General features: G+C 39.5%; 1 non-coding gene and 1 pseudogene across 1 annotated transcript; one reads left to right on the forward strand and one right to left on the reverse strand.

Annotated features, from left to right (window-relative positions):
- The window catches only part of LOC114398621, a 41,771-nt pseudogene that overhangs the window by 13,077 nt on the left and 6,505 nt on the right, over positions 1-22,189 (reverse strand).
- Positions 17,284-17,390, forward strand: LOC114401016. The gene has a single exon (XR_003664132.1). It is a non-coding gene; the product is annotated as a small nucleolar RNA R71 (small nucleolar RNA).

A 22,189-nucleotide genomic window follows, 5' to 3' on the forward strand; every position in this document is an offset into this window, starting at 1 on the left:
TCGCTAAACGCACCTCGATCGCGCTAAGTGTATGAGTTAATTTTCATAAGTTGTGCTAAGCGAATCCATCTCGCTAAGCGCCTAGTTTAAATTTCAGATTTTTTTTGCTTTCTAATTTGAATAAATACCTGTCTAATTTTGTGTCTTTGATTCTTTTGATGTAGATGGCTTCCAAGAAACGAAAGGCTAAAGCTTCCAGGCCTCAGGCCAATTATGGCACAACCAGATTTACATCCGAAGCTGCTTGGAATCATTATGCAGATAATGTTCTTGGTCAGAATATTCTTTCGGAAAGAAATTTCAAGTTGTTTGTGACTGAATACGATGAATTTAGAAGAGAAATTGAGAGCAGAAACTAGCACATGTAGCTGACTAACTTGACCGAGGGGAGCATGGATGTGGCTTTAGTGAAAGAATTTTATGCTAATATATATGACCCGGAGGATAAATCTCCAAAATAGGTTAGGGTTAGAGGTCACTTGATAAAATTTGATGTTGATTCCCTCAACACCTTCCTGGAGACTCCGGTGGTTCTAGAGCCAGGGGAGAGCCTTCCCACATATTACAGGTTCTGCAAACTATAGCCAGGTCCTCAGGAGTTGGCTGCCCGACTATGTATCCCTGACAGGGGATTTGTTCTGAATGCAGAGGGCTTGCCATTGAAGCTTCTGAGGAAGGACCTCTCTACTCTGGTACAAACCTGGAGTGTCCTGTCCTACTTCAACCTTGCCCCTACATCACATACATATGATTTGAATCTGGATAGGGCAAGGTTGGTGTATGGACTTGTCATGAAATGGATATGGATGTTGGAGATCTTATTTCTAGACAAATATCTTTGATAGCTCAGTCCAACTCCTCTCGGCTAGGATTTCCAGCTATTATCACTGCTCTATGCATGGACAGAGGAGTCACCTCAGACTCGTTGACTTTCGAGACTCTCAGCCTAGCCAATAATTTGGCGTACATCAAGAAGAATTGCTGGAACCTGGATGATCCTTCGGTCAGCTTCCCAGGGACCTGCAAGGCCCGGGCCAGAGGATCTGAGGGTCCATCTTCATCTGCTCCCCAGGACTCTACTGATGCAATCCTCCCTAGGAAGGGACCAGTCACTAGAGCCATGAGCAAGAGGCTCCAAGAGGATTGGGCTAGAGTTGCTAAAGAAGGCCCTAGGGTTCTCATAAACCTCAGGGTAGATTTCTGAGCACATGGGCCAATGTTGGGTCCAATTATCTTTGTACATATTAGACTAGGATGTCATTATATTTGGTCCTTGTATTTAGGGCTCTATAATATAGGTAGGGTACCCTAGAAATATAGGATTTTTCAGCCCTTGTATTTTAGGACACCTAGACTAGTTTTTGTATTAGAGGTAGTTTTGTAATTTCACATGCACTAAGTGAATATTTGATGTGTGTAGTTGGAAATAAATTTAATTGAATTGGTTGAAGCCCAATCCAATTAAATTTTAGAGGGGGAGGTGAGCATTTGCTTACTACACCCCATTGCCACATCATATAGTCACACTTTGTGCATGTCCTTCATGCTTTACATGCCTCATGACTAGGGGTGGGAATAGGCTAGGCCGGTCTACAGGAGCCTACGACCTGGCCTACATAAAGTCTGGCCTGGCCTGACCTATTTAATTAAAAGGCTAGGCTCAGGCTTTTTTAAAAGCCTATTAAATTAAATAGGCCAGGCTTAGGCTTATTAAAAAGCCTTATAAGCCTGATAGGCCGGCCTATATATATATATATATATATATATATATATATATATATATATATTATTTTTTGGGTACAATTAATATTATTTTTTAAAAAACTAGCAGATTTCATTCCTATAATTAAGTAAAATTTTAATTACAAGGTGTGAGTTTCTTTATATTTCTCATTATTTTTATTAGTTTTCTTATTTCTGTTAACAGTTCCTTTTTCTATTCCTATTAGGTTTCCTTTATTCTAGAGCAACTAAAAATCATATCCTACATTCTTATACAAAAATCATATCCTATCATATCCTATTATGTTCCTATACAAAAATCATATCCTATCGTATCCTATTACGTTTCTATACAAAAATCATATCTTATCTTATAGTGGATATGGAGGAGCTAATGATGAAATGACGTTACTATTAATTTTATTGGTAGATATTTTATGCACCGGTTCTGTTCAAATAGAATGGAGATGTAGGCTTTATTTTTTTATTGTAATAATTAATATGTTGGTTTGATAGACTTGGATGATACTACCTCAAGTATGAGGTTTTCTTTTGTTTTAGATTATTTTATATCATTTGGTGATTTCTGTTTATATTATTAATATATTTTTAGGACCACCAACTAAATTAATGTTAGATTAAAAATTAAGGCAAATTATATATTAAGGCCTTGTTTAGCCTATTATAGAAGGTGAGTTATTTTATTTTTTTTTTGGTAAAAACAACTAGGAATATTAAAGATTTAATGTGAAGAAGATTTTTAAATAGGCTTTTAAATAGGCTACCAGGCCAGGCTAGGCTTTTAAAAAGGCCAGGCCGAGCCAAAATAAAAGCCTTTGATAGGCTATAGGCCAGGCTCAGGCCTCAAAAATTAATCGTAGGCTAGGCTCAGGCCTTTTAAAGCCTGGCCTGGCCTGGCCTGGCCTATTCCCACCCCTACTCATGACACCTAAGCACACTTAGTGGAGAATCTTGGAATTGATCTTGGATTAGTGGGCTGAACCATAACTAAAATTCACTAATCATAATTAGTGAAATTTTGGCTCCAAAGTTTGGCTCCACAAATTCAATTTCAAATTCAAGTGAAATTTGAATTGAAATTCAAATTTCCCTCCAATTTTGTGTGACACTTAGGCTATAAATAGAGGTCATGTGTGTGCATTTTTTCAACTTTGATCATTTAAATATTAAACTTCAGATTTCAGAGCTTTTTTAGAGCACAAAATTTCGTGCTCTTCTCTCCCTCTCCCTTCATTCATCTCCTTCTTCCTCCAAGCTCTTATCCATGGCCTCCTATGGTGGTGAGCTTCTTCTAGACTCATCTTCTCCTTGAAGTTGCATCTCCTCTCTCTCTTCCTTCTCCATTCCGCTGCCATTCATCTTCCAAGAAGCAAAGGAATCCATTGATGAAGAAGATCCTAGGCCTACAAGCTCCAATGGAGCTTACATCATGTCCACTTCCCCTTGAAGAGGATTTGACCTCAAATCTGTTAGTTCATCCTCCTCAATATCAGCTCCACCTGCAAAAGGAATTAAATCCGAAATGTTAAAAGTGGTGCTGACTCCATACTCTTTTGGGAGGTCCAACCTATAGGCATTGTTATTGATCCTCTCCAAAACCTGAAAAGGTCCATCCCCTCTAGGGCTAAGCTTGGATTTCCTTTTAGTAGGGAATCTATCCTTCCTAAGATGGAGCCAAACCCAGTCACCCTCATTAAGAACTAGCTCTTTTCTTCCTCTATTGCCTTTAGTTGAATACACCTTTGTTTGGTTCTCTATTTGGTTCTTAACCCTCTCATGCAACTTCTTTATAAACTCTGACCTAGATTCCCCTTCTTTATGTATAAAAGAAGTGTCCAGTGGGAGAGGAATAAGGTCTAACGGTGTTAGGGGATTGAACCCATAGACAACCTCAAAAGGGGACTACTTGGTGGTTCTATGAACCCCCCTGTTGTAGGCAAATTCTACATGAGAAAGATACTCATCCCAAGACTTATGGTTGCCTTTCAGAAGAGCCCTTAAAAGGGTGGATAAAGACCTATTCACTACCTTTGTTTTCCCATTAGTTTGTGGATGACAAGTGGTAGAGAAAAGAAGTTTAGTTCCTAGCTTAGCCCATAAGGTTTTCCAGAAGTGGCTAAGGAACTTAGCATCTCTATCTGACACAATGGTCCTAGGCAAACCATGGAGTCTCACAACTTCCCTGAAAAAGAGTTTTGAGATGTGGGAAGCATCATCCACCTTGTGGCATGTTATAAAGTGTGCCATCTTGCTAAAACTATCCACCACCACAAAGATAGAGTCTACACCTCTTTGGGTTCTAGGAAGCCCAAGGACAAAGTCCATACTAATGTCTACCCAAGGTGCAGAGGGGATGGGTAAGGGTGTGTATAGCCCATGAGGCATCACCCTAGACTTGGCTTGTAAACAAGCCACACACCTAGTGCAATGCTTATGGACATCTTTCTTCATATGGGGCCAATAAAACTTTTCTTTGAGTAAGACAAGCGTCTTGTCTATCCCAAAGTGGCCCATGAGCCCACCTTCATGGCTCTCTTTCACAAGTAATTTCCTAATGGATCCTTGGGGTATGCAAAGCTTTCCCTCTTTGAACAAATACCCCTCAGCAAAATAGAATCCATCTTGGGCCTTTTTCCCACAACTCTTGTAAATGGGAGAGAAATTTTCATCTAAAGCATACAAGTCCCTAATATTATCAAATCCTAAAATTTGAGCTCCTAGGGAGCAAAACAATGTGTGTCTCCTAGAGAAGGCATCAGCTACCACATTTGTTCTTCCCTTTTTGTATTTGATAACATATGGAAATTGCTCTAGGTACTCTACCCATTTTTCATACCTCTTATTTAACTTGCTTTGTCCTCTAATGTACTTAAGTGATTGATGATCACTATGAATGACAAATTCCATGGAAACAAGGTAATGTTCCCAAGTTTGGAGGGCTCTTATTAAGGCATAAAGCTCTTTATCATAAGTGGGGTAGTTGAGAGTGGCACTATGAAGTTTTTCACTAAAATAAGCAATAGGGTGCCCACCTTGTAACAATATAGCTCCAACTCCCACTCTAGAGGCATCACATTCTAGCTCAAAAGTTTTAGAAAAGTCAGGAAGAGCTAGAACAGGTGCCTTAGTAAGCTTTTCTTTAAGCAAAGCAGAGGCTTGCTCTTGTTTTTCACCCCAGGTAAATGCCACATTCTTCTTCACCAACTCATTGAGAGGTGATGCAATTGTAGAGAAATTAGGAACGAACCTTCTATAGAAGCTTGCTAACACATGGAAGCTCCTAATATCTCCCACACTTTTTGGGGTGGGCCATTCTTGGATGGCCTTGATTTTCTCAGGGTCCACATGGACCCCATTTCTACCAACTACAAAACCTAAGAAAACTATATTATCTACACAAAAGGTACACTTCTCTATATTTGCATAGATGGTGTTTTTCCTAAGGACTGAAAAAACTTGCCTGAGATGTCCTAAGTGATCATCTAGGCTCCTACTGTACACTAAAATATCATCAAAATAAACAACTACAAATCTACCTATGAAATCCCTTAAGACATGATGCATAAGCCTCATAAAGGTGCTTGGTGCATTAGTGAGCCCAAAAGGCATCACTAACCATTCATACAAACCAAACTTGGCCTTGAAAGCGGTTTTCCACTCATCACCCTTTTTCATCCTGATTTGGTGATAACCACTTTTAAGATCAATTTTTGAAAAGATATTGGCACCATGCAACTCATCAAGCAAATCATCAAGTCTAGGAATGGGGTTCCTATACTTTACAGTGATGTTGTTGATGGCCCTGCAATCTGTACACATTCTCCACGTACCATCCTTTTTGGGCACCAACAACACCGGCACAACACATGGGCTTAGGCTCTCTTGGACCCAACCCTTCTCCAACAATTCTTTAACCTGAGACTCTATCTCCTTAGTCTCCTGAGGGCTAGTCCTATAGGCTGGCCTATTAGGAAGGCTTGCTCCTGGGACTAAATCTATTTGGTGTTCTATTCCCCTTAAAGGAGGTAACCCAGGGGGTATCTTTTTGGGAAATATATCACCAAATTCATGTAAGAGTTCTTGGACCTTTAGGGGTAAGGTCTCAAATGTAGGAATTGTGGCAATGCTAAGGGATGTTTCCCTTGATAGGAGAAGGTAGAAAGATTGTTTAAGAAGGAGTGCTCTTTTAATATCACTTTTTGTTGCAAAATGATTTTCCTTCTCAACAATCTTTTTGGAGGAATCCTTTTCCTCTTTTTCCTTCCCCTTGGCCTTTGAAGACAAGGCCTTACTATCCTTTTTTTTCTTTTGTTTTTCTTCCTCATCCCTCTTATCTTTCATAGTTAGTTGATCTTTGGCCACCTGTGAAGGTGTTTGAGGATGCAACACAAATTTAGTGCTAAGACGGGTGAGGGTAATCTCATTAGTTAGGCCATTGTAAATGATCTTCCTATCAAATTTCCACGGTCTTCCTAAAAGAATATGTCCTGCCTCCATGGAAACTATATCACAATTAACTTCATCCTTATATGTCCTAATGGAGAAAGGTACCTTCACTTGTTGGTTAACTATCATTTCCCCTTGCTCATTGAGCCATTGAAGTTTATAAGGTTTTGGGTGGCGAATGATAGTGAGGTTCAACTTGGAAACTAATCTTGTGCTACAACAATTGCAACAATATCCACTATCCCTAATGAGAGAACAAGTTTTATCTAAAATTTTGCATCTTGTATGAAAGATGTTCTCTCTTTGGGATTGAGATAGATCACAAGATTGACCTCCAAGGAGCCTTCTGACCATTAAGAGGTCACCTTCTTCATGGGGGTAGACTTCCTCACTAGACTCTTCACCCCTTACTTCATCTTCACTTCCACTAAAGGAAGGGCAAGAAGTAGTCTCCTCTTGACTACTATAAATGTCTTGACCCCTCATGATCATGGTTTTCTTTGTGGGGCATTGAGAGGCAATGTGACCTCTCCCAAGACATTTGAAGCATTTAATGTTGCTAGTCCTTTCTTGGGAACAAGTCTTGGGGGTGTATTTCTCTATGGTCTTATCCTTATCTTCCTTGGGTTTTGAAGGTGCAGCCCGTAAAATTCCATGGGCTTGGTCCTTCCTTGGATAAGAGTGAGAGCCATAAGATTTTGAAGAAGACTTTCTTTTAAGTTGTTGCTCCACTCTTATACAAAGTTGGACTAGCTCATCTAGGTCCCTATATGGAAGGAGTTCAACCCATTCCCTCACTTCCATATTAAGCTCACTAAGGAACCTAGCTATGCTTGTTCTTTCCTCCTCCCTAAGTCCAGCTCTTAAAATGAGTAGTTCCATTTGTTGTCTATATTCTTCAACACTCATACTCCCTTGTCTAAGCCTTTGGATTTTGTCCATAAGCTCCCTTTCATAGTAGGAGGGAATGTGCCTCTTCCTAAGGGCACTCTTAAGATCATTCAAATACTCTACTGGATGATCCCCATGAATCCTTGGTTCCCTAACAAGGGAAGTCCACCAATAGAGGGCGTACCCTTGAAAGCTAAGGGTAGCCAATGGAACTTTTCTCTCTTCGCTAATATGATGGCAAGCAAAGAGTTGTTCAACCTTCATTTCCCAATCTAGGTAGGCCTCAACATGATCTTTTCCATGGAAATATGGGAGGCTAATGTTAACCTCTTGAGGCCTTCTATCCTTTTCTCTTTTCATTTCTTTCATTATTTTTCTTCTTTCTTCCTCTCTTATTTTCTCTCTTTTATCTTGACTTATTTCTTCCACTCTTTTTTTTCCTTTTTCTTTTCTCTCTTGTTTTTCTTTCCACAACTTAAGGGATATCAACTCATCTAATATCTTATACAAGGGGTCCTTAGGAGCAGAACCCTCACCATTAACACTAGATTAAGAATGAAGACTCATGTTGGTTCCTAAGTTATGGTTCTTTCTTGTTGGGGATTTGAAAACAAAAGGTAAAAGAAACTATGGTTGAAACTAGCCAAAATAAACACTAAAAGAGGTGTGAAAGATAAGGTAAAAACTAATTGGTAAAAAGCAAGCTATCTAGGCGGTTTGACAATGGAAGGTAAAGGAAATAAGCTATGAAAGTAAGCAAGAAATTAAAGTGCAAGAAAGGCAAACTAGGCGGATCCTAAGAGTGTTAGGATGACCTCATTTAAGGTTCCCAACAAAACACTCACTATCCTAAGGGAAAATTGCCTAAAATTATTACACATAAATGGAAGTAGGGTGACCTATTGAAGGCTCCCAACTTACTTCCAATGAAAGGCCTTTTTGTTACAAAGTTTGAAAGCAAAGAAAATTGCTAATTACAAAATTACAAAAAAAAGTCCTCAATTGTGGTGGCTATTCTATCTTTGGTGTTTCACTCAATTTGGAGTGCTTCTTAGTCCAATAGCTCTTAAGGTGGTTGGCCCCTTGCTTCTTGACTCAAATTCTTCAAGGTATGGCACCAATCCTCCTTTCCAATTCCCTATATGGCAACTCACAAGCAAGGAAACAAAGAGACAAGCAATAACCAAAGACAAAAAAAAAATGAAATGAAAGCTAAACCAATAGAGTTTTAACAAGATAAATTTTCAAGGATTATTCAACAATTAAAGAAATGAAAAGCACACAAAAGCAAGCTAGGACTCAAAGAGAAACCTAGAATGGATCTAGAGTAGAGTAGAAAAACAAAAAAAAAGAAGACTCAAGAAACCTCTAGTTTTGGCACTTGTCTTCACAATAATTTTCAATAGAAATTTCAGAACTAGGATTGGTATAAAATAGTCACCAATTATAGAACAAATTTTTAGCCAAAACAACAAGCACACTTCCCTTTCACTGTTTTTTTTCTTTTCCTGGACACTGATTTTTCTTCCAACTTGTGTGATTTTTCTTATTTTTTACTTTAATCCAAATCGATTGGTTCTTTTTTCATAATTTTTTCTTGAACACCCTGCAAGGATCACCAGTAGGCACGCTTGTGCTGAATCTGACTGATGAGGAGGATGCCATGGATCAGGACCCACCACAGGACCAGTGACAAGATTTCTACTTTCCTGTCTTTTGAACACTTTTATTATCATTCTATTTTTAGTACACGTTATAATTTGGTTTCATAATTATGTTTCAGTTTTTAAATTTCAGTTATAGTTTTATTTTAGTTTTTAGTTTGCATGATAGCTTGTTTTAAGCTTGATTGAACATTTGCATTTATATTATTAAGTGGTTGATGTTTGATTTTGAAAAATTTAGTGCTTGATGGTTTGAAATGATCAATTTCATGATTTGAGTGAAGTGTAATGCACACATCATATGCTTTGAATGAGCATGCAGTGATTAGAAGAGAAAGAACATGGATTAGGACTATGACTGAAAATGTTAGTTAGTTGACAGATTGATTGTGAAGGTACTCATTAACCACAACCTGGTGAGTATGTGATCTTGAATTTTGAGAGAACGACTAGCATTAAGTAATGATTTTTGCATGAATCTCTGATTATGGAATGAATGCATGAATTCGAAGATGATGAAGGCCATGGTTGTGTGAATTAGCCACTTAGCCAAAAAGCTTACCTTGCGAATGAAATGATTTATCCTTTGCACCCATATTGAGCTGAAATTGATTACTTGAACCTCGAGCTTGTAAATTATATCTCCTTCTACCATGTCTTAGGTTGTAGGAGAGCATCATTCATAAAAATATTGTGGTTCAAAGCAAATTTGTTCCAAATTTGGGGGAGTTTATTGGGTGACAACTTCTAATGGTAAGAAGATAACAACACAAACAGTAAACCAATAAGCAGCAAGTAAAGAGCTGCTGTATCAAAAAAAAAAAAAAAGCTAAGTGTGGAAAGGCAAGTAATCGAAGTTGGAAATTGATCGAGGCCGTACCCGAATCAAATAAACATGAAAATGCAGTAACTAGGAAGTGATCCTAGGTCGTTTCCCAACGAGCAGTGACAAACCAAATGTTCATAATATACTTGCAGTAACAGTAACGATTGGGGGGAGGGGGTTTGGTTGTTTGGTAATTAAAGAGCAGAACAAGTAAACTGGAATACGAAACTACTAATATTAAAAACGGGTTGTTTCCTCTGATTCAGAAGCCATTCTCTTATCCTGGGTTATGGAGAATTCGTCCCTAACAGTCAACCACTTAATCCAACCCTATTTCAATTTACTAAGCGAAAATCAACTTAGGGTTTTCAATACGTGATTAGGCACCACATACACCAGTTAGCCCTTCGTCCATTAAGCATGAACGCAAGTTAGGCTCAGAGGTAATTAATCGAACACGAAGCGTGCACTGATTAATATTCACGAAATTGGGATAACTGGTGAAGGGAAAACTGCCAGGAAACCACATTACAAGCGAAACCTCAAAGAGAGTTGGGCTTCGTCCTCAAAAGGAAACAACACCAAAAAATCTAGCCTTCCATGGATTCAAACAGAAAACGCAAATGAAACATGAAACAGAAACATAAAGGAACAGAAACGTAAATGAGCAGAGACGTAAATGAGCAGAAACGTAAATGAACAGAAACGTAAATGAAAGTAGAAGAAGAAGCACGAATGAACTCGTAATTAGAAGCAGAAAACGGAAATTTGCATTAAGAACGAAAACTGTAACAAGGGAACAGAAAAATGTGAAAACCTAAAACCAAAGTTCTGAATAATGAAAATAGCATAACAGAATGCCTTGCACGAATCCCAAGGCAGCTATTTAAAAAGAGTCACTCAAAGTCACTGGGCCCTATTACAATACTCTGGCCCAAAACGAAATAAACACTAAACAACCTAAAATAAAATTGCGAAATTTCCTAATTAGAAATTAACTAAGGTAAGCGCTGCTTTATTTGCCCTCTTCAAGTCCACAACTAAAATCCGGATTAAGCCCAATGTTTCATTAATTCCTGAAATTAGATTAAAAACATCAAATTAGCTAAATGAGCCCAAATAATAAAACTGCCTAATTAATTGACAATTAAGACCAATCAATAATTAAAATGGTGCAAAAAGGGTTTAGAAAATAGAAGAAAATGATGGCACATCAAAACCCCCCATACTTAGCCTTTTGCACTCCTGGGCAAAATGAAACAAAGAACAAAATCCTAGGATATCAAAGAGAGACAAACAAACACATTCATATATTTCTCAATGAACATCAAGGAATGAAAGGAATGGGTAACATCTAACATAAGGAGATCCAAAAAGTCAAGACATTCATGAAAATCATCCAAGCAACCCAATCATGGCAAAATAGTTAATCAGCTCAAGAATGAAAAGTGATAAAGCCTCACAAGATATACACTCTATCTCTCAAGTGTCTAGGCTACTATTTACCCTCAAAGCACCCATGAAAGCAAATACCACATAGACTTGACAAGATTCTAAAATTGACAATCAACCCACAAACACAAGCACATGAGGATCAAAAGGTCTTTTAAGGTTGTAATAGGGCCAAGGACAAGGTATGGAGAAATATGGAATAAGTGGCTAAATCCCAAAGGAATAGAGGAGCAAAGGGGAATAAGTGCATATTAAGAAAAAAATAAGAAAATAAAAAGAAGTAAAGATAAAATTTAAACATGAAGAGTAGAACCAAGAGTTTCATCATTCTTGTGCCATTTAAGATCTTATTCACTCAACTTTATTGCTTTTCTTTTTTTTTTTTGAATTTTTTTTTTCGATTTTTTTTTGTTTTTTTTTTTACTCTATAGCCTTTGAGAAACAACATTTCATTCAGCATGTCCAACATTTAACCAATATACAATGTACATCAAGTATGGCCCAAAATACATCATGAAGCATAGCCAACAAAACAAGTTGTCCAATGAAACAAAAACCCCCCACACTTATTCCCAAAACAATTCCAAAGCTCCAAAATTCCTTAAGGATATGGTGATATCATGGTTTTTCACTTAAGGCTTGTAGTGAGCTTCAAAACAAGGAAAGGGAAACAAGGCTCAAAAGGGCTATCAAAGGAATTAATTCAAGGTAAGTCCATTTGGCTAGAAGCTTATAAGAACAAAATTGCCTCAATCATTTCCAAATATGCATGTGAATTAGGACGCATCAACAAGAATCAAGCCAAGGCTATTGTGCAAGCAATCAATGGGGAAAAACACACCAAATGATTATGATGATGGATGGCTCAAATTCTCACAAAGGTAAAATCATCACTTTCAAATTGAGCTTTCAAAACTATCATGACATGTAGAGAAGAATCAAGGATTTCAAAACACAAAATGTCAAGAACTTTTATTTTCAAAACAATAACCCATTTCTTGAACATATCCTATAATTCAAAGAAAAACATGCAAAGTCGTACGTGCACACAAAATTGACCCAAAATATTAAACTAAAAATCCGACGAAACTAACAACATTAACAAATTAACACAACTAACAAATTAACAAAACCAACAAAACTAGAAAAACCAAAGAACACTCCCCCCATACTTAAACAACACATTGTCCTCAATGTAGCACAATTAAAAGATTAAAAACAATTAAATCATCAAAGAGAATCGGACAAGTGTAATAAAAGCAAAGAAGGAGATAGGAAAAGAAAAACTCCCTAAGTCATGGTGGAGGAAGAGTAGGGTGGAGTAAGGAAGTCTCTTCCACCACTACGTCCACTAAAGAAGGGTTCATGAGGAATGGCTTAAGTCGATGTCCGTTGACCTTGAATCTCTTGTTTGTGGAGTCGCTTTTGATCTCAACTGTACCATAAGGAAAAACATTAGTAACAACAAAAGGACCAATCCACTTAGACCTCAACTTACCACTCATGAGTCCAAGCCTAGAATTATACAATAACACTTTTTGCCCAACCACGAAGTCTTTTTTAACTATCATGCTATCATGGAACTTCTTGGTCTTTTCTTTGTAGAACTTGGCATTCTCGTAGGCTTCTAGGAGGATTTCATCTAACTCACTCAGTTGCAACTTTCTTTCCTCACCAGCTTGATCCATAGAGAAGTTGCAAGTCTTCACTGCCCAGTAAGCTTTGTGCTCAATTTCCACTGGAAGATGACATGCCTTTCCAAAGACAACCCGATAAGGAGACATTCCGATGGGTGCTTTGTAGGCAGTCCGATGTGCCCAGAGAGCATCATCAAGCCTGGTACTCCAATCTTTCCTGCTTGGCTGCACAATCTTCTCTAAAATTCGCTTGATTTCTCGGTTAGAAATTTCTGCCTGTCCATTGGTCTGGGGGTGGTATGGTGTGGATACCCTGTGTACCACCCCGTACTTTTTAAGCAGGGCATGCATTGTCCTGTTGCAAAAATGGGTTCCTTGATCACTAACAATTGCTTTAGGTACTCCAAACCTGCAAAACAGATTAGACCTGACAAAGTCTGCGACAACTTTAACATCATTAGTTCTAGTGGGCTTGGCTTCCACCCATTTTGAAACATAGTCAACTGCAAGGAGAATGTAAACATAACCAAAAGAGACAGGAAAAGGACCCATGAAATCTATACCCCAGACATCAAACACCTCACAGAATAGCATAGGTTGCTGAGGCATTTGTTGTCGCCATGTAAGTGTATTTCCTGCTCTCTGACACTGCTCACAAGTGCTGCAGATCTTCCACGCATCTTTAAAGATGGTGGGCCAATAAAAATCACAATTAAGCACTTTGCGAGCTGTCCTTTGAACACCCAGATGACCTCCCGGTGCGGAAGAATGACAGAACTGCAGGACTGAGTCAGTCTCATGATCTAGAATGCACCGTCTAATGACCTGATCACTGCACAATTTCCACAAGTAGGGGTCATCCCAAATAAAATGCTTAGCATCACTTTTAATTTTATCTTTTTGGGCCTTAGATGCTAAGGGAGGAAAAACAGAGGAAACTAAATAATTGACAATGTTAGCAAACCAGGGAGTAGAAAGAGAGTCAGAAATACTATACAATATATACAAATGATCATCCGGGAAATCATCCCGAATAGGTGAATCTGCATCAGAGACACGTTCGATCCGACTCAAATGATCAGCAACTAGATTTTGTGCTCCGCTCCTATCACGGATCTCCAAGTCAAACTCTTGGAGCCAGAGCATCCATCGGATCAACCTAGGCTTAGAATCAGCCTTCTTCAACAAGTACTTTAGAGCTGCATGGTCAGTATAAACAATAATGCGAGTACCAAGCAAATAAGATCGAAACTTTTCAAGAGCAAAAACTATGGCTAGAAGCTCTTTCTCAGTAGTAGTATAATTTGCTTGGGCAGCATCTAAAGTCCTAGAAGCATAATATATCACCCTGGGCAATTTATCAATTTTCTGAGCAAGGACAGCCCCCAATGCATAATTTGATGCATCACACATAAGCTCAAAAGGGGCTGTCCAATCGGGTGCTTGGATGATGGGGGTGGTAGTCAACGCTCTTTCGAGGCTATCAAAGGCCTCTTTGCATTTGTCATTAAAGTCAAACTCCACCTCCTTTTGCAGCAAGTTGGACAGTGGAAGGGCTACTTTGCTAAAATCCCTTATAAAGCGCCTGTAGAATCCTGCATGACCAAGAAAAGATCGCACCTCTCGCACACAAGAGGGGTAAGGCAATTGTGAAATAACAGAAATTTTTGCAGGATCTACTTCAATACCCTTATTGGAAATAATGTGGCCTAAAACTATACCTTGCTCAACCATAAAATGACATTTTTCAAAATTTAGAACAAGGTTAGTTTCAATGCATCTATTCAAAACTTTTTCCAAACTATTCAAACAACCATCAAAAGAGGATCCATATACAGTGAAATCATCCATAAACACCTCTATGCAATTTTCTAAAAAATCACTGAAAATACTAATCATGCACCGCTGGAAGGTACCAGGGGCATTGCACAGGCCGAAAGGTATCCTCCTATAAGCAAAAGTGCCGAAGGGGCAGGTGAATGTGGTCTTTTCCTGATCCTCAGGAGCAATAGTAATTTGCATATAACCAGAAAAACCATTAAGGAAACAGTAGTGGGATTTACCTGCCAGGCGTTCAAGCATCTGGTCAATGAATGGCAGGGGAAAATGGTCCTTTTTGGAAACCTGGTTCAGCCTCCTATAGTCAATGCAGACTCTCCAACTGTTCTGCACCCGAGTAGGAATCAGCTCCTCCTTCTCATTTCTGATCACTGTGAGGCCAGTCTTCTTCGGGACTACCTGGACAGGACTCACCCATTGGCTATCGGAGATAGGATAAATGATTCCAGCTTGCAAAAGCTTGGTTATCTCCTTCTTCACTACATCAAGAATCACCGGGTTGAGTCTTCTCTGTGGTTGTCTTACTGGTTTAGCTCCATCCTCTAAATTTATTCGATGCATACATGTGGATGGGCTAATACCAGGAATGTCCGCCAGGGTCCAGCCTATAGCCTTCTTATGCTTCTTGAGAACTGACAACAACTTCTCCTCTTGCTCATCAGCAAGGGAGGCAGATATAATCACTGGAAAACTCTTGCTATCATCCAAGTAAGCGTATTTTAAATTTGATGGCAGAGGCTTCAATTCTGGATTGGTCGGCTGGACAGTGGTAGAAGGAGATGGTTTCTCAGCCTTTACCTCATAAAGAAAGTTAGAGGTATGTGTACTTCCTGAAACATGGTTAGTCCTATCTGACTCTATAAAATCAATCTTGAGAGGTAAAACACCACCACCAGACATGCAATCAATATCACTCTCAGATTCACTCTCAGCATCAAATTCAGACATATGATCAAGTACAATTTCAGACTCAATGCATGAAGAGTGAGAGGCATGCAGATTAGAATAAAGATCAGTCATGTATTCATCAACAACATGGTCAATTATTTCAGCACGAAATACAGAAAGATCTTCAGATGGGTATTTCATAGCATCCAGAATATTAAAATGAACAGTTATGTCACCAAATTCCATAGACAGTGTGCCTGCATAAACATCTATCTTAGTTCTAGCAGTTTTCATAAAGGGTTTGCCTAGAATGATGGGAACTGATCCTTGAGAAAATCCATCTTCCATATTCAAGATATAAAAATCAACAGGGAAAATTAGTTCACCAACTCTAACTAAGACATCTTCTATGAAACCAACAGGATAGGCAACACTTCTATTAGCTAAATGAATTACCACATCAGTTGACTGCAAGGGACCTAGAGATAGAGAATTAAAAATCGACAGAGGCATAACACTAACAGAGGCTCCTAAATCTAGCATGGCATTGTCAAACTTACTATTCCCTATAATACAAGGTATGCTGAATGTACCTGGATCTTTGCATTTTTCAGGAATTTGAGGAACAGATTTACCAATCAATGCGGAGACATTTCTGCCCATGCTAATTCGTTCACTTCCTTTAAGCTTCCGCTTATTACTGCACAGCTCCTTCAAGAATTTGGCATATCTTGGAATTTGCTTTATTGCATCCAACAGAGGTATGTTTACCTCTACCTTTCTAAATGTTTCCAAGATCTCTTTCTCTGCCTCTTCCATTTTTTTGTTGGAAACTGCTCTTGGAGGGAATGGAAGAGGGGGAATGTGCTGCTTCTGCTAATCAGAATTACCTGTGGAAGAAGACTCACCTGCACAAAAATTGTTAGGTAAATTTTTGTCATCACCTTTTTCTGGAATAGAGTGAAGTTTGGCAGGTTCATTTGTAGATGAGGAAGGTGCTACGGGTTGAGGTCCTTGACATTGCTTTCCCGACCTCAATGAAATGGCACTGACATTTTTGGGATTTTGGACAACTGAAGAAGGCAGCTTGTCAGAATTCTGGGACTGTTGTTGATTCAATTGGGTAGCCAATTTTCCCATCTGATTGGTTAAGCTCTGAATGGAGGCTCTGGTCTCTTGCTGAAACTGCATGTTCTGCATAGTCATTTGCCTCACAAGTTCTTCGAGGGAAGGTTGTGGAGGGGCCTCAACTGTTGGCTGTTTCTTGGGTTGTTGCTGTTGTTGGATTGGTGGAGGAATGTATGGTCTGCTTGGGCCAGCAGCATTTTGGAAGGAAGGAGCAGGCTGCTATTGTTGTTGCTGAGGGCTGGACCATCTGAGGTTAGGGTGATTCCTCCATCCAGGGTTGTATCTGTTGCTGGAGAGGTCATAATTGCTCTGCTGTGGTTGATTTTGCTGCTGAGGTTGAGGAGGTCTATTGTAAATATTTGCAGCATAAGCTTCAGGCTGCTCAATTGCTCCAGGTTGCTGCATGGAAGGGCAAAGGTCTGTATGGTGGTCAGTAGAGGAGCACAAACCACAAACCCTTGCGACAGGTACAGATTTCTGATTCAAGGCCAGCTGGGTTACCAAGTTAACCAATGCATCCAGTTTGCCTTCAAGCTTCTTAGTTTCAGATGATGCAGATGGGTTTGTAGCTACCTCATGCACTCCTCTAATGACTATGGCATCATTTCTGGCGCTAAACTACTAGGAGTTGGAGGCCATCTTCTCAATTAAATTTCTGGCTTCAGCAGGAGTCATGTCTCCAAGGGCTCCACCACTGGCAGCATCTATCATACTTCTCTCCATATTACTGAGTCCTTCATAAAAATATTGGAGAAGAAGCTGTTCTGAAATCTGATGGTGGGGACAACTGGCACATAGTTTCTTAAATCTCTCCCAGTACTCATACAGGCTCTCTCCACTGAGTTGTCTAATACCTGAGATATCCTTCCTGATGGTTGTGGTCCTGGAAGCAGGGAAATTTTTTTCTAAGAATACTCTCTTAAGGTCATCCCAGCTCGTGATGGACCTTGGAGCAAGGTAATACAGCCAGTCCTTTGCCACTCCCTCTAATGAATGAGGAAAAGCCTTCAGAAATATGTGATCCTCTTGGACATCTGGGGGTTTCATGGTGGAGCAGACAATGTGAAATTCTTTCAAATGTTTGTGCGGGTCTTCACCTGCAAGGCCATGAAACTTTGAAAGCAAATGAATCAGTCCAGTTTTAGGAACATATGGGACATCCTCATCAGGGTATTGGATGCACAAGCTTTCGTAGGTGAAATCAGGTGCAGCCATTTCCCTTAGAGTCCTCTCACGAGGTGGAGGTTGTTCCATGTTCTCAGAATGTGCAAAATCAGAATGCTCAGAATCAGAATGCTCAAAATTATAATGCTCAAGATCAGGATGTTCAAAATCACCAATAACAGAATGCACAGATTCACCAGTTATGGAATGCTCAGAATGATCAAAAGGTATAAAATGATGCCTAACTAATCTATGAAATGTCCTATCTATCTCAGGATCAAAGGGTTGTAAGTCAGATGGATTGCCTCTAGTCATACACTACATTCAGCATGCACACAACTAGTTGCCTTGTCATGTAAATAAAGGTGTAGGTTTGAACTACAGCTACCCTCAAATGATATCCAAATGACTTGAAATTTTGTGAGCAACCCTAAAAAATGATGAGAAGATAGCACAAAAAATTTCAGACAAAAATTCAAAGTCTAACTATGAAAGCTAAAAATGGTAGGTTAAGAAAAATAAGTGAATAAAACTTGAAAAATAAAAAACTTTTGACAGAATCGCTTTTTTTGGACGATGGAGACCTCAGCCGGCCTATGGCAGGCTGCCACGGCGTAGGAAATTTTTTTCTACCCCAAATGCATATATAATAATTGCGATTCTGATAACCGGAGCAAAAGTTATGGCCGTTTGAAGTTTTGACAAACACAAAATTTGCTAGTTTTTTGGAACTTTCAAATCTGACCAAACTAAAGGCTCTAGCTATTTTTCCCAAAAAATATGGATTAAAAGAAGTTACCACAAAAAAATTCAGCCAAAAATAACAACCCTAGCTACTAAAACAAAAAATCTCAAATAATTCAGCATGAGTGGTCGCTAAAATCCGTCTCTAATTGATTTCTACTACTACTCTGTTTTTGCCGCAAGCACAATCTTCACAGCAAAACACCCAAGACTGAAACAGGGGAAACGATTAATGGGAAAACTGAAACAGAACACACATTAAACAAAATACCACGACACTAAACAACACTAACACACATACTAACACAATACTAACAATTTAAACATAAAACACGAAAGGATTAAACACACAACACTAGCTAGCTATTATGAACCTTTGGACACTGCTCCCCGGCAACGGTGCCAAATTTGATCGAGGCCGTACCCGAATCAAATAAACATGAAAATGCAGTAACTAGGAAGTGATCCTAGGTCGTTTCCCAACGAGCAGTGACAAACCAAATGTTCATAATATACTTGCAATAACAGTAACGATTGGGGGGGGGGGGGTTGGTTGTTTGGTAATTAAAGAGCAGAACAAGTAAACTGGAATACGAAACTACTAATATTAAAAACGGGTTATTTCCTCTGATTCAGAAGCCATTCTCTTATCCTGGGTTATGGAGAATTCGTCCCTAACAGTCAACCACTTAATCCAACCCTATTTCAATTTACTAAGCGAAAATCAACTTAGAGTTTTCAATACGTCATTAGGCACCACATACACTGTGGCGTCCCTAAATTAATGACTGGTTTGGTGGTAATGATTTAAATAACAAAAACCATGGTAGATTTTTTTTTTCTTCTTTTCCCTTTTCATATCTTTCTCTTTTTCACAATAACTAGGTGTAGAAGGAAAATCCTCACTATAAAGTCCTGAATGGCCAGTTCACAACTCTATTCAGAGTCATTTCTTTCTTACCGCTCATAATTCTCTAAATTATTTTGCTGTTTCAAAAGGAAGAATATACCAGCCATTACTTTTGGTCGTCACGTGAAAATAAAAGGATAAAATACAGTCGATAAACTCTTTTACAAATAAAGTTGCTAATGCTTTCTTTTCAAATAACAAGATTGATCATAAATGCATTCATCATTTAAAGTTGTCCAAAATATGGGAGTTTTACAAAATATATATATAGTGTCATCCAGAGCAAAGGTGTCCACAGTGGTGGCTTCAGCCACATGTATACAATCATCAAATTCCTATACATCAGGTCTACCCATACAAAAACAAAAGAGTAAACCTAACAGTCAGTCCTAGATACACCCACCCTCAAAAGTATACAAAACTAATCCAAAGAGTTGTCCACTAGGATGAAGAGCCTCCGCTGATCGCCATCAACCCCGGGCCACTATCCTCCGTAGAGTCTGCCTCAGATACCGACATGACTTCCTCGGGAGAATCCACCTCAAGAAGTGGATCCTCATCACCCTCTAGAAAGTCAAGGGTCTCCACAGCAAGCTCAGGAGGTAGCTCCTCCAGATCCTCCTCAGGGTCTTCCTCGGATGACGTCACCTCGATCACTTGGACTGGCTCCACTAGATGATATGGTGTGGGCGTGGGTAGTATCCACTCCACCGTGCGCTGAAGCGTCCGTGCGGGCTCATCTGGATGCACCAAAGAAGTAGCCGTGAATCGAATGGTGCCCCGAAATCGGCACCTCGTGTTGCCTTCGAGGGTCTCCTAAGCTCCCTCTAGGCACTCCATCTCTACTCGATCACAGATTAGCTGCGCCGCCATCACGATCTACAAGAAAGAAAAGAAAGGGGTAGACTCTTTCACAAGAATCTAACTATGCCGCAACACAATGCTTCTCATAACCATTACATGCATGTAATAGGGGTATCTTTAGGCTTTTCATCTCTGGTAATCGATTACACAGCCTTGGTAATCGATTACCAGAGGCTAAACTCAAATTACACAGCCTCAGGACATGAAATATGCAAAAATGCACTGTGTAATCGATTACACATACCTGGTAATCGATTACCAGTGACCCATCCCTCTGTGTAATCGATTACACAGACTGGTAATCGATTACCAGAGGCTCCCTTAGTTTCCTGACTTCGTTTTCAAGCCTGGTAATCGATTACACCCCTTGGTAATCGATTACCAGAGACCATCTTAGCCCCCTGTCTTCATTTTTAAGCCTTGTCATCGATTACCCACCCTTGGTAATTGATTACCAAAGACCATATCTCACATATCAATCAAGTTTCACAGCTGGCCAGCCACCACAAGCCTCCTTGCTTTGTGGTCTTTGTTCCTTTTATCTGTTGACTGCCAGGAGCTCGCCTGTTTAGGTACATCACAGGTTCTCACTGACCGACTATGCCCGGGTTGGGTCGGGATTGGTCAAGCTTGGTTTTGGGCAATAGCACCCCACCTGACGTCCCCAAGGTCTCCTGACCCCCGCGACATATCTCCAGGTACCACTCTGTGGTCAACGAATAAAAGCAGGAAGTTTCACCCTTCTACACTTCCTCATCTCAAGCTTGTAGGATTATGGGGTACCCATCACATGTGGTACTAGGTGGCGGTCGGGCGATGGTGCACAACAAGTTTTCCACATCCACAAAGCGCGCATAAACCCACCATCCCCTGTTGCCCACCTCCAACTGAGCTCACGTACTCCCACGTAGCCCATATCCTCGTTTCTCTCAACACTGGGTCCCCATCAATCCTCCCAAGCTTCCACAACATCAAAGTAATACAACATTCAAACAGCACAAGCTATCACAGCCAAGCAAAACAGGGCAAAGACAGAAAACTTTGCCCAAAACACCAACTAAAACACAACTTTTCTCACTTAAAGACCCCAGCAACAATTCCTTCGTTCCGGTTTGTTAACCGTTGGATCGACTCGAAAATTTTACTGGAAGTCTCTAGCACATAAACCTACATTGTGACCGTTGAACGCATTCTGAACTACTCTTTCCACAGCCAATCACACACAAGCATTTTTCTGCACTTGTGCAAAATTCTGCTGCACAATTTCACAGCAAAAATCTGCACAAAGTGCAGATTTCGAAAACCACACTTCCCCTCATCCAATCTTTCCCAAATCAAATCCTACAAGTCCCAAATCATGTATCAATCATGTCTAAACCAAAGCCAAGCTTCAAACCACAGCAACACAAAATCTAGGTGTCCAAAACCCCTCAATTTAATGGGTTTTCTAGGTTTGAGAAGTGAAATTGAGGATGAGGTAGATTTGAGGCAAACTCTCACCTCACACAAGTCTATAACATCAATCTAAACTTGCTCAAACTGGATTTACACCTAAAATCTCACCGAATCAAAATTTGACTCTTCAACACCCAAATTTGCCCTAGAAAATGGCTCTTTGTTCACTTTGGTCATTTGTTTTTCCCTCTAGCACAGCCTAACCTTTCTCATAAGTCCTAAATGGCATTTCAAGCTAAGATTAACTCACTCTAACCTCTAAATACTACCAATTCCAGATTTGGCCTTCCAGCCCTCAAAAATTCATTCTTTTTCCACTCATAACACCACATTTTCACTTTCTAACCCTAGGTTAATTCTACCATTCATCTCTAACAGTTTTCCACAAGCAATTTCAGCATATAAACATCACAAACATCATCACAAAAACCCTAAAATAGAATGGGTATGTCTAACTCATCCAAACATGGCAAGTTCAACAAGCTTTCAACAAATTCCTTCACAAATAATCATCATGAAGCAGAAAACTAACAAAACT

This window comes from Glycine soja, chromosome 19 (assembly GCF_004193775.1).
Source record: "Glycine soja cultivar W05 chromosome 19, ASM419377v2, whole genome shotgun sequence".
Lineage (NCBI taxonomy): Eukaryota > Viridiplantae > Streptophyta > Magnoliopsida > Fabales > Fabaceae > Glycine > Glycine soja.